Source organism: Nicotiana sylvestris, chromosome 11 (genome assembly GCF_000393655.2).
Source record: "Nicotiana sylvestris chromosome 11, ASM39365v2, whole genome shotgun sequence".
NCBI classification, from domain to species: Eukaryota; Viridiplantae; Streptophyta; class Magnoliopsida; order Solanales; family Solanaceae; genus Nicotiana; species Nicotiana sylvestris.
Window position 1 is genome coordinate 12,384,038 of NC_091067.1, and position 14,368 is coordinate 12,398,405.

The window sequence follows — 14,368 nt, forward strand, 5'->3', positions numbered from 1 at the left end:
GCGGGCTCCTGATGCCTCTCTGGCTTGAAATTTTAAACTGAAAGTTGACCCTGTTCTTCAGGCGAGGCTCTCCTGACACTTCTCTAATATTGAAATTGAAAGTTGACCCTACTCTTCAAGCGGGCTCCTAATGCCTCTTTGACTTGAAATTGTAAACTAAAAGTTGACCGTGTTCTTCAGGCAGGATTCTCCTGATGATTCTCTAACTTGAAACTGAAAACTGAACATGTTCTTCAAGCGAGCCCCTGATGCCTCCCTGACTTGAATTGAATTCCCTTGTTTCTCCAGGTGGGAGTCTGTTGCCAATACTTGAACTGAATTCCCTTATTTCTCCAGGTGGGCACCTACTGTCAATACTTGAACTGAACTCCCTTGTTTCTCCAAGTGGGCGCCTGCTGCCAATACTTGAACTGAACTCCCTTGTTTCTCCAAGTAAGCACCTGCTGTCAATACTTGAACTGAATTCCCTTGTTTCTCCAGGTGGGCGCCTGATGTCAATACTTGAACTGAATTTCCTTGTTTCTTCAGGTGGGCGCCTGATGCCAATACTTGAAATGAATTCCCTTATCACTCTAGGTGGGCGCTTGATTCCAATACTTGAATGAATTCCCTTGTTTCTCCAGGTGGGCGCCTGCCATTACAATAAAATAGAAAAAACAAAAGACACTTTTCTGCCCCAGTTTGGTACCGGAAACATCTGGGAGTGTTAATCGAATCTTGTTATCAAAGGAGGTGTAAGAAATCAAAAACTAAATCTCATTATCCAGGAGGGTCCTGAAAACTAAAGTTAAATTTCAACTTAAGAGTGAAAACTTGAAAGCTAAATTCAACTTCCTAAAGGTGAAACTTATGCTAAATCTCATTATGTAATGAAGGTTTTAAAACTAAGTCCCATTATCCAGGAGGATCCTGAAAACTTGAAATTAAATCCCATTATCCAGGAGGGTCCTGAAAAGCCGAGAATGAACTTACCTGAGCTATGCTCTCTTCCTGGAGGATCTTTGCAGAACGAACAAAACTCCTTGCCCCTGAACCATGCTTTTATTCATGGAGGGTTCCTGCAGATCGAACAAATTTTTCTTTCCTCTTCTCAAACCGCCTTTATGCTGACAAAATTTGGTCACGACACATGAAAAAAAATTCAAACTTCCAAGCTTTAATTTGGACACAATTTTCGTTCCTATTTCAAATAAAGAAAACTTGTGAGTTTATAAATATGGTGGTTGGTTTGTGGCCTTGGCCTTGAGGTCTATTGCTCCTTCATTTTCCATGATAACTTTGATTTCCACTTGGAGGACCTTGCTTGTCATTGGTTAACCACTTTCTCTGTCAACCTTATCACAGAAAATAACTTTGATCCGTCCAAACCCAACACCCTCTGTGTGTTGCATTGTTCATGAATTGACATATACCAAACCTTTGTATTTCACATGAATCCCAAAGAATGTTGATTGTTACCAACTCAGCGTGTACTGCTATTTCTTGACTTATACCACTTTGATGCACGAGCCAGGCTCCGCTTTGTGCAATCGGAAAGCTGGTAGCATATTTTGAAGTCATTGCTCACTTGTTTTGACCAAACTGACTCATAAGAAGACTTGAACAGCAAAAAGACCAGAGTAAGGGACAATGGAAAGACATGAGATCTAGCAAGAAAACTACAAAGTAGAAACTTATCAGATGTGGATACAAACTCTAATGACCATGACATGCATTTTTTAATTAATGGCCTAATATGTCAAGAAAGTATAATGTTCAACTCTTGTTGTACCTCTTCTCCGTGAAACTGGGGTTCAATTCTCCGATTATTCTATCTGATTTATGATCCTTGTTTGACTTGTGGTACCAGAAGGGTTTTTACAATCAAACCTCTCTCATTTTGTTCTTTCTCTCAACTCACCGTCGTCTTATGGTGCCTGTGCAGGTTTTCACCAATAAGACTCTCTCATTTTGTTCTTTTCTTTTTATTTCCTCTAATTCCGCAGATGACAAAGCATTACCCATAGTAAAAACAACATATACTTCTGGCATGTCTAGCTCGGCACTCTCAAAGATTATCTGGGAGGTCTTTATTGTACCGTAATGTGGCTTTCGGATAGGGTTAGAAAGAAAGGATATCATAAAGGCTCAAAACAACTTGAATGGGTTCAGAATTACAACTTTTGGAATCAGATCTTTCATAAAACCGCAACTTTTGCCCCAGTTTCCTTGCCTAGGGAATTTCGAATTTTATTTTGATGGGACCGAACCGTGAGTCTGCTTACGTATCCTTAAAAGGAATCAGGTCGAACATAGTTCATGACATAGGAATTGCTTTGTTTTTTGTACTTCTTTTTTTCCATCTTTTCTCTCTTTTTTTTTTCTTTTCTTCTCTTTTCTTTTCTTTCTTTTGCTTTACTTACGTTTTTTTCAATTTTTTTTCTCTTTTCCTCTTCTCTTTTTCCTCTTTTCTCTTCTTTATTTATCTTCTGTATCTGTGTTTCTGAACTTTGCTACTGATTCCAAAAGAGGGGTATGAAAGAAAATAAATAAGGCTCAAAAGGAGTAACAAAGGATAAAGTGTTTAGATAGCAGAAAGATGGTCTCCCAATCTTTAAGAATACTAAATGTAACATATGCAACCTGAAGACGAAAAATGAAGATCATGCATAGCATTTCGTTTGTAGCATCGGCGTTGGTATCACAGATATGCCTTCCACCTTTCTTTAATTCCTTGTCAAGTACAGAGCTCTTCTTGGATGACTTCTTTTTCAAAATGGATGATCCCCGTTAGTTTGGAGCAAACTCCCTTGGATTTATTTTGTAACTTAAGATGCACTTGAACTGAAAGTTGCTTGCTTCAAATTGTATGGGATGCACTTTCTTGTAACAAACTCTTGTCGTCCTCTTAACTTCCCAAACCATCTGCCCCAGTTTCAACAATTCGGGATTTAAATGATCTCAAAATATCCAAATCTATACTTATTTCCCTCAAATGTCCTTATTATCTTCAAACTTGTTTCATTGCTTCATGATTAAATTAACTTTTAGGACCAGACCTAGAATTATGCATGCATGTCATGTCAATATATCTAGCATGAAAAGAACTATGAAAGGAGAAGAGAACTAAACAAAGAATGATTAGAAATAACAGAAAACAAAAAATTGCATTAGATAGAAGGTGAAAGAGTTTGAACAACATAAACTGGGATTACAATCCTAGAACAAAACTAGATAACACCAAAAGAGTTACTACGACTAAACAAACTAGGCAAAATAAAAGGATAGAAGGGTTTGAGTCACAAGACAATATCCGGATTACAACCCTGAGATAACTCGAAATGGCAACAAAATAAACTACCAAGGCTCCTACCGGCTAGCCACGAAAGGAGCATCTTTCTAATCACCAAGCTCTACATCTTAGCCACTGAGTTCTGCATCAACAATACTAGGACCTTCACAAGTCTTTATCACATTGTCCTTAACAAATTGCTTTTGGGTTTCTTTTGCCGGCTCGTTCTTAAGATCAACTTCTGGAACCGAGAGTGATAGCGCTGAAAGCTTTGTGGCAAGTGGCCCTCTGAGGATCTCAGAAGAATTCTCATATTCCTTTTCAACACAAATCATACCCACCATATGCGTCTCATTATGAACATGCGATGGACTTTGGCTAGTGTCGACTGCATCTGGATTTTGCACGACAATGTCACCTGCCTCAATAAGCTTCTAAACTGCTCTTTTCAGATGCCAACACTTTTCTATGCGGTGACCTGGGGCATTAGAGCAATGTGCGCACCTTTGAAAATAATCAATATTCTTTGGAAGAGGGTTCGATATTTTTATATGAATCGACTTCAACGTGTCCAATTGCCTCAACCTTTGGAACAAACTGGCATACGATTCTCCAATAGGAGTGAAAGTCTTTTCTTTTTTCTGTTGCCTTTTTATTTTGTACTCTGGCCTCGGTTGGAACCTTTTGCGGGTAGGTGGTTGATATGCTTGAGGAGGCGGGTATGATATTTGCGGAAATGGTGTAGGCCATCGCGGGTCCTGTGGATGTGGAGCATATAGTGGTGCATTGTAGATGGAGTACTGAGAAGGTGAGGTATGACTTTGGGGCTTTTATGGAGAGAAGTAGCATTAGGGAAGATTATCTGGAGAACAGGGATATTCATGGGGTTGATATTGAGGCGAGAAGCATTGAGCAGGAATGCGCACTAGAACCTGTCGTGGTCGGGGCTCAATAATATGTTTTCTATTTCTCTTTCTTCCACCCAAACTTACTGAAATGTTCGCAACGTCTTCTGTAATATCTTTCAATGCAGAATAACTCATGATTTTGCCTGACTTGATTCCTTCCTCTACCACCTCCCCCATTTTTACCACATAATTGAAAGGTTTACCTAAGGCCGGGATCAAATGGCTGAAGTAGGTGGGCCCCTGGGCTTGTAGGAAAAGCTCAACCATTTCTTCTTCACCAACCGGGGGGCGGACCCGAGCAACTTGTTCCCTCCATCTGATCCCAAACTCCCTAAAACTTTCCTCAGGTTTCTTTTTCATCTTAGATAGGGAGGAGCGGTCTGGGATAATGTCTAGATTGTACCGAATGTGTCGAACAAAATCTTGAGCCATGTCATCCCATGCATGCCACTTATTGACATCTTGACGAATATACTATTTCAAGGCTGCCCTTGTCAAGCTCTAACTGAAATATGCCATCAACAAATCATCTTTCCCACCAACACTTCTCATTTCACTGCAATAACCCCTCAGATGAGCTACTAGATCTCCACGCCCATCATACAAGTTAAACTTTGGCATTTTAAACCCCGCTGGCAGATGAACATCAGGGAACATACACAAGTCATTGTAAGACATGTTAATCTGATTTCCCATCCCTTGCATATTCCTTAAGGACTGTTCTATACCTTTCGGCTTCTTGGATGTCTCATCTCGCCCTTCTTTTCCTGTGAATTTTCATTTTCAACATGAAGCTCATTCCGAGGGCTCTGATTGTATGAGTCAGGGACCTTGTGGGCAACCTCTGAGGGGAAATATTGGGCATCATGTGTTTTGAGTGGGTGTTCATTATTGGATCTATGAAGGGAAGATTGTTGAGAAGTTGTGATCATGGGGATAGTAGACATGATAGGAGGGTTTTTCGGAAAGGTAGTTGGAGGATAAGTGATGGAGCTACTAAGGTGGTTGGGAAAGTTGTGATAAGCAGGAGAATCTGGAGAGTATGGGGAATCATCTAGCACTATGACCGGAGTTTGGGTAAGGGTATTATCTAAGAAGCTAGGTGGTGGCGGGAGTGGTGCCTTCCCAGTCATCCAAGCCTGATACATGTCCGCCATGTGTTGTCTTAACATCCTTATCTCTTCAACCAACCCATTGTCCTGTTCAACCAATTGCTTTCAGGAACCAGTATCAGCCAGCTCAATTCCATTATTGTCTGTCATTGCCTTTCGATTTTATGTTGTAGAGAAGAGTTACCACTTTAAGAACCACAAACCAACCACCCTTCTGATAGAATGAAGATAACAAAGAGGAACAAAAATAAAGTCATCATGTTAGCATTAAGGTATTTAACGTAAGATAATATCACTTTATATGCAATGCACCTAGTCACAGTTATCGGTTCTAAAATGACTTCGAGGGTACGAAGGTCAGATGACATCATCCCAATTTCACTCTTCAATCTTCTCTTTCTTTTCTTTTCTAGAACTTTTTGGCTTACTCATTTTCCTTCCTCTTTTTCTAATTGTCACTCTTTTCTCTCCTCTCATTTCTCACATCCTATAATGTCGTCTCTTTTTTTTTGCCTTAATGATTACTCTAATGAGAAAAAAGAAGGAAATCTCTCTTTTTTAGACTTAATGTTCTATAATCTATTCTAAACTCAATCTTAAACAAGCATATTTTTTCCTTTTTTTTTCTTTTTTTTTGAAACAGATACTCTATGAGAAATTATTAAGGAAAAACCCCTAGAAGAGAAAAATATTTTTTGATTCTTTTTTTAAGAAGAAAATCTAAAGAATGAACCAAAGAAAAAATATTTTAAATTTTCATTTGATATCTCTGAAGAAAGATTTCGAAACGAGAAATGAACAAGATAAAAAAAATATTTTTGGATTTCAGTTTTTGATTACATAAGGGAAAAACTCTAAAGATAAACAAAAGATAAAGTATGTTTTTTTTTTTGTCTATGTTCAATATCCTAAAGTTCTAGTGAAAATAAAAAGAATATTTTTTTTGTATATATATTTCTCAAAGAAGAACCTCAAAAGAAAAATCTTTTTTTTTTTTGAATTTTGGAATCAATATCGTAAAGAAAACTTTTAAGGAGGTACTAAAAGAAAATTCTCTTTTTTTATTGAATTTTTAGTCTTAATATATTAAAGGAAATATAAAAGCAATCTTTTTTTTATTTTGAGTTCTAGATATTAATATTCTAAAGAAAGCTTCTAACGGAAATATAAAACGCAAAATCTCATCATTTTTTTTGTTTTGGATTTGAGTTATAACAACTTTTCAAATACAAAATAGAAAGTACAATAACAAAAGACTCGACATTACTGTACAAAACTAGAAGGTAAAAGACGACATAAAAAGTAAAACAGACTCAAAACATAAAAAATAAAAAAAATCTCCTTAAGCCACTCCTGAATGAGTGATCCTGCCTGGATGGTCCTGGGATGTCTTTCATGCTCAAGCTCTGGTAAGTAGACCTACACCTATATGAGAAAATTGAGACCAAATAAAGTTAAAGACCTAGAACACTATGTGAGACAACAACCCTTCATGTTGGACACATGCAAGACATGATTGTGACTATTTTTCTAAAATTAACCTATGTGGCTAAAATTGGCTAAAAATGCAAGATTTGGCTAAAACCCCGCGAATCCAAGAACATAAACTCACTAGGAAGACCGGACCCTATGTGGGTTGCCTACGTATCACGCCCCGAAAGACGAGAATCAGGTATGCGTAGTTCGGGCAGATTGGATACAGGCGAGAATAAAAAAAATAACTAATTTAGAAAAAATATATTTTTTGTCTTTTTTTTTGGAAAGTGATGAAACATATAAACTCTTTTTTGGATTTTCTTTTCCTTTTTTTATTTTTTTGATTTTCGGAAAATGATAAAAAAGTGCAAAATCTTTTTTTTTTTAATTTTTCATGGTTTTTTTTCTTATCTTTTTCTTAACAAAAAATATGAAAGAAAACATAACTCGGCCTTACTTGCTTTATTTTCACACTTCACCCTCTTTTTTTCTTCTTTTTTTCTTTTTTATTTGCCCTCAACTATCATTGATCTGCCAAATGACCCTTTTACCCTTGAAGATCGCAACATGTAGCATATAGGATGCATCAGGATGGTTTTTTATTTTTGGGTACACCTGTCCTAGACGGACCCAACCCCTGTGTTGAGTCGCCAAAGTCAAATGTACGTGATGCAAACAAACGTTCCTACTAAGGATTTGGCATGAGGTTATATTAATCTAGGTTTAAACCTGGGGTTGTGTTCTTGACCTGGCCTACCCGAGCGGACAACTCGAGCCGAAGAGGGGGCAATGTACCGGGAGCACTAAAGTCTACCCGGCCTTGTTGTTGGCCCAGCCTCGTTCTATTTGGTATAAATTCTATAGAAAAAGCGGGTCACGCGAACGTGTGCACCATTTTTAGAAGACTCAAAGGGGTGGCGTAAGAAGACAGTTTAATAGAATTCAAATAATATCAAAGCGGTAAATAAACAGCATTTAGCATATTAGGTCCACAAATACGATAATATGAACAATAAATAAAGTCAAGTAAAAATCATAAAAACAAGCTCGAATTCTTGAAACTTGAACCAGAAGTTCTGGGTTCTCGTCCCCAGCAGAGTCGTCAGAGCTATCACACCTCTTTTTTCTATCCCAAAAGGGTATAAGGGAGTTTTTTCCAATTTAAGTGACAACTGAAACACGATTATTTATATTAAAATCAGAGTCACCACTTGAAATAATTTATGGTGTCCCAAATCATCAGTTTAAAATCCCGAATCGAGGAAGTTTGACTCTATTTACGATCTACGAACACAGAAATTCGGGTAAGAAATTCTGTTAACCCGGGAGAAAGGGTTAGGCATTCTCGAGTTACGTTGTTTTAGCACGGTCGCTTTGATCATACTTGGCTTAATTATATTGTCTAATTACTTACTTTTAGAACCTACGTGCATTTGCCTTTTTTAGTTAAGAAATTATCTTAAAACAGGTCACGCGTGCGTGTACCCATTTGTTTGGCACATCAAAAATTATGTCACGCAAACGTGTCCACGATTAATAAAGCTTTGTTATTACTAAGAAAGCTTAGTCAAAGTTGTGCGAACGCATACTTTTCTTAGTCGAAGTTGCGCGAATGCATACTCCGATTTATTTTTAAGAATCATAATTATGTCACGCGAACGTGTCCACAATCACGACGATAGATTAAGTCATGCCTAAAGCCAACTATGGTGTTCATGTTTCTCCTAAAACTAATTTTGAGATTATTGTGAGGCCCTAAGAAGTATGAAAAGTTCTTTGCGGAAGAGGTGTAAGATAAGCTATTGGATTTATTAGCAAGTTCAATTATCTTACTAGGCTACTTGCAGCCTGTTTTAGTATTATTTTTGGATTTTAATACGCTTTTGAATAACAGTACATGTCAAACAATTGCAACTTTCTAAATAGTTAGACTTCCTGGGAATCTGATAATAAAGGAGAACGATTTCTATCAATTTTCAAAACATTCAGAGAGCAAAACCTGCATTTAACATTCCTTTCACTAACAAATCTCCACTCCTAATCACATGATTCACTTCAAAATAGCTTCATAGACAAAAACTTCTAACACTTTAACTTTTAAGAACCAGAATCAATCAACAAAACCTTCACATTCCAAATAAGAATGAAGTGTGAAGATACAGATATAACACTAAGACAAAAGACAAACGTGAACCTTTGGCACGTCAACATTGAAAGCATTCAAATTGAAATCTTTATTCATGCTGTCGAGAAGGAAATGAAATGAGCAGAAGAAGATTTAGGAAATAAATCGAGCAGAAACAACGTGGTTGACCAACAACAAATAACACATTTAAGGAAGGAAATTCATATAAACTCATTGCTGCTCAAACTTGTAACAATCTGCTTCTACTGGCCTTAAGTCCTATTATCTATCTCTAAACAGATTAACCAAAATTCAGAACTCTAGACCCATGTTGATCCTACTTTTATCATACTTTAACCACATCAAAAATAGAGTAAAAGAATCAGAACTAAACCTGAAATAGCCTCTTGATTGATAAAAAAAAATCCAGCGATTACATGAACAAAATGGAACAATAGCCTTAAATCAGTACCAACGAACGGAACTTTGAGTGAAATTGAATCATTCAAGCTCGATTGAATTCCATGGTTTCTTTTAAATCAAAAATCAGAAAAGAAGCCAGAATTTGACATGAAAATCAGAAGGATTCTAATCTGAAATCAAAATAAAAAAAATCTTGTCCGTTCACTTCTTCTGTTTCTCTATTTCTTGGTCTGTTTCAGATCCATTTTCTTATTTTTATTTATTTGTTTTTTTTCCTCTTCTATGCATCTCAGTATATGGCTGGTTGTTGAAGAAGGAGCAACACGAGGCATTGAATAAGAAGAAAGAAGAAGGTTGTATGTGTGTGTTTCGGACAGCGGTGCGCCGGTGGTTGCTATGGGGGAATTTCCACGAGCATTGGTTAAAGAAGGGGTGGTGGGTGCAACGACTGATGAATCTCTTTTGAAGAAGATGACTGAAGCTCTTCTCTATTCTCCAAAATCAGAAAACGGCAGATTGCTCATGCTTAGGCCTTTTCCGTTAGGTTCTATTTTAGTGAAGAAGATGATCTTCTTTGTTTCATGGCTGATGCTTAAGGGTCTAGTGCGTGTTTAATGTTGAAGAAGAAGAGAGTTGATGGGGTTGTTTGGGGTGGGGTAAAGACGATGATCTTCAGGGGGTGGGGTCGTTATTTTTGTTCTTGTGGCGGATTTGATAGAGTGTATATATCTAGGCTCCTATGTTTTTTAGGTTGTATATACAAATCAGAAGAAACGGCTCATATTTTAGTCTTAGGTCTTGTTTATTTTGTAGGTTTTTTAGGTTAGGGGGTATGGGCTTAGGAATTATGGGCTTGGGAATTATGGGCTAGGTTCGAAAATTAGGCTTAAAATGGGTTGTTTGAACCCAAATTTTATTCTTTCTCCGTGAACAAGACTAAAAATACGACCTCATTTACCAATTAATCTTATTTAAGTAAAATAACTATTAAGATAAGACTAATCGTTAAAACAAACCTATTTTATTTTTTTGGTATTTTCAAATACCATATTAAAATAAAAATAAGGTACTATTTTTTTTGTATTTTTTAGTTTTACGAAAGGTATATAAACTAAAAGCAACTAAAAAGAAGAAATATTTTTGTAATTTTTATTTTTTGATAAAATAAAGTAAAAGAGTTAAAACTAGTTTAAATTACTATATTAGACCTAAACTAAGTATTTAAATGCTAAAATATGTAAAATCTTGGGGTGTGACGACCCGACCAGTCGTCTCATGAGTTACCACTCCGTTTTCCCCATTTCTGCTCCTTTATGCTTTGTTATCCGTGTTTTGTGCTATCGGGTTGGTCGGATCGAATCTGAAATGATTTTGGTAAGGTTTGAGACACTTAGTCTCTTTTAAGGAAGTTTAAGTTGGAAAAGTCAATCGGATGTTGACTTATGTGTTAGAGGGCTCGGATGTGAGTTATGATGGTTCGGTTAGCTTCAGGAGGTGATTTATGACTTAGGAGCATGATCAGAATGGGTTTCGGAGGTTCGGAGTAGAATTAGGCTTGAATTGGCGAAGTTGATATTTTGGCGATTTCCGGTTGGTAGGCGAGATTTTGATATAGGGGTTAGAATGGAATTCCGAGAGTTGCAGTAGCTTCGTTGGTCATTTTGGATGTCTGTGCAAATTTTCAGGTCATTCGGATGTGGTTTGGTTGGGTTTTTGATCAAAAGCGAAATTCGGAAGATTTTAGAAAATTTGGCTTGAATCCGATGTGGTTTGGGTGATTTGATGTTATTTGAGGTGTTTTGATGATTGGAACAAGTTTGAATAAGGTTTTAGAATATGTTGGTGCCTTTGGTTGAGGTCTCGGGGGCCTCGGGTGAGTTTCGGGTGGTCAATCGGATCGTTTTGGAGTTTAGAAAATTGCAAAAGTTGCAGATCAGCTTCGCGTTCGCGAGTGGACCCTTGCGTTTGCGAAGAGTCAGAGGAAGTTAAGTGGAATTTTGGCCTTCACGTTCGCGAGAAAGGCTTCACGTTCGCGAGTGGACCCTTGCGTTTGCGAAGAGTCAGAGGAAGTCAGTGGAATTTTGGCCTTCACGTTCGCGAGAAAGGCTTCGCGTTCGCGGAGGGCTGGGAAGTTGATGCATCGCGTTCGCGTGAAGGGCTTCGCGTCCGCGTAGATGAATTGGGTCAGCTGGGTTTGAGGTCAAGTAGTTCATCGCGTTCGCAGGAGGGGGAGCGCGCTCGTGAAGGTTCGTCTCGGTAAAGCATCGCGTTCGCGATGGCTTGGTCACGATCGCATAAGAGAAATATTGGTCAAAGAATATTTGTGCTTCGTGAACGCGAGGGTTTGACCGCGTCCGCGAAGAAGGAATAAATGCCTCGGCAGAATGTTTTTAAGCTCGTCTTGTTCGTGATTTTGGGGCTTATTTCCTCCATAGTTGGTCATTTTGGGAGATTTTTGAAGAAGATTGAAGAGGGAATCAAGGGGAATCGTTAGGAGGTAAGAGACTCGGACTTAAAACTCGATTATTATGTGAATTCCACCTAAAAAATCATGGAACTTAAGCTAAAAATTGAAGAACTAGGGCTTGGAAATTTGGATTTTTGATTGGGGATTTGGAGGACCATTTGGGGTCGGATTTGAGAACTTTTGATATGTATGAAATCGTGGGGAGATAAGGAATCTATTTGTGTGAAAATTTCTGATTTTCGAGACGTGGGTCCTGGGGTCGGGTTTTGGTAATTTCGAGATTTGTGCCCTTTATTGATTGTTTTCGCTTGGGCTTTATTACCTTAGCATATTTTGACGTTCTCGTTCTGATTTTGGATAGGTTCGACGCACGTCGAGGCCGATTCGAGGTAAGTAATGATTGTAAATGATGTTCTGAGGGTATGAAACCCCGGACTTGCACATTGTTTTGCTATATCTAGGTGACGCACACGCTTGATGACAAGCATGGGGTCGTGCACTGTTAGGGATTGCAACTTAGTCCGTCCCGAATGACTATTTTACCGCATATTTGACTGAAATCTATTTGCTATCATCATGATTTGGGCCGAATATCATATTTGGGCCTTGTGCCAACTATTTGGACCTTTTGGGGATTTTTATTGATATTTCCTCACTGTTTTGATTTTAAACTTGTACTCATCATGTTATATTCTACTATTTTCAAAACTCAGCCATGTTTACTCTGCTTTAACACTTGAAATAATATTTTAAATCATATTTTGGGCTGAGCATCATATTTTACTGTTGCCCGAGTGGCTTATGTGATTTTTGACTGAGTAAGGCCGAGGGCCTGTGTTGTGAGGATACTTTTGGGTCGGGTTGCATGCCGCAACGGTGATACACTGATTTGATTATGAGGCTGAGGGACTGAGATATGTACGCCACGATGTGGCTTGTTGATATTAATATAAGGCCGAGAGCTTTTGCACATGTACCAAAGAAGCAGAGAACAAAGCTGGATGATAAATCCATTCCCTAAATTTTTATCGGATATGGAGATGAAGAGTTCGGGCACAGATTGTGGGATCTTGTAAAAAAAGAAGATTATCAGAAAAAGAGATGTAGTCTTCCAAGAAAGTGAAGTTGGAACTGTAGATGACCAGTCAGAGAAGGCAAATAATGGTATAATCCCTAACCTTGTTACCATTCCTTCTACTTCTAACTATCCCAGAATGCAGAAAGTACGACCAACGAGGTTGCCGAGCAGGGGAAGCAACCTGGTGAGGTTATTGAATAAGGGGAGCAACTTGATTATGATGTCGAGCAAGTGGAGTACCCCACTTAGGAAGAAGAACAACCTCAACCTCTGAGGAGATCAGAGAGGCCAAGGGTAGAGTCATCCAGGTACCCTTCCACAGAGTATGTCCTCATTAGTGATGAGGAGGAACCAGAAAGTCTTAAGGAGGTGTTGTCCCATCCATAAAGAACCAGTAGATGAAAGCCATGCACGAAGAGATGGAATCTCTACCGAAAAATGGCACGTACAAGCTGGTTGAACTTTCAAAGGGTAAAAGACCACTCAAATGTAAGTGGGTCTTTAAACTCAAGAAAGATGAAAATGGTAAGCTGGTTAGATACAAAGCTCGTGGTGGTTAAAGGCTTTGAATAGAAGAACGGTATCGATTTTGATGAAATATTCTCACTTGTTGTCAAAATGGCTTCTATTCGAACAATCTTGAGCTTAGCAGCCAGCCCAGATCTTGAAGTGGAGCAGTTGGAGGTGAAAACTACATTTCTTCACGGAGATTTGGAAGAGGAGGTCTATATGGAAAAACAAGAAGGATTTGAAGTATCTGGAATGAAACACATGGTGTGCAAATTGAATAAGAGTATTTATGGGTTGAAGCAGGCACCAAGGCAATGGTACATGAAGTTTGACTCATTCATGAAAAGTCAAAAATACATAAAGACCTATTTTGATCCATGTGTATACTTCAAAAGATTTTCTGATTACAACTTTATTATATTGTTATTGTATGTGGATGATATGTTGATTGTAGGACAAGACAAAGAGCTGATTGGAAAGTTGAAGAAAGATTTGTCCAAGTCATTTGATGTAAAGGACTAGGGCCCAGCACAACAAATTTTGGGGATGAAGATTGTTCGAGAGCGAACATGCAGAAAGTTGTGGCTATCTCAGGAGAAGTACATTGAACGTGTACTGGAATGCTTCAACATGAAAAGTTCTAACCTAGTCAGCACACCTCTTGTTGGTCAGCTGAAGTTGACCAAGAAGATGTGCCCTACAACAGTGGAGGAGAAAGGGAACATGGCCAGAGTTCCTTATTCTTCAGTAGTCGGAAGCTTGATGTATGTAATGGTATGTACCGACCTGATATTGCTCATGTAGTTGGTGTTGTTAGCAGGTTCCTTGAAAATTCTGGAAAAGAACATTGGGAAGCAGTCAAGTGGATGCTCAGGTACCTAATAGGTACTGTAGGAGATTGCTTGTGTTTTGGAGGATCTGATCCAATCTTGAAGGGCTACACGGATGCTAATATGGCAGGTAAACTTGATAATTGTAAATCTACTGTTGGATACATG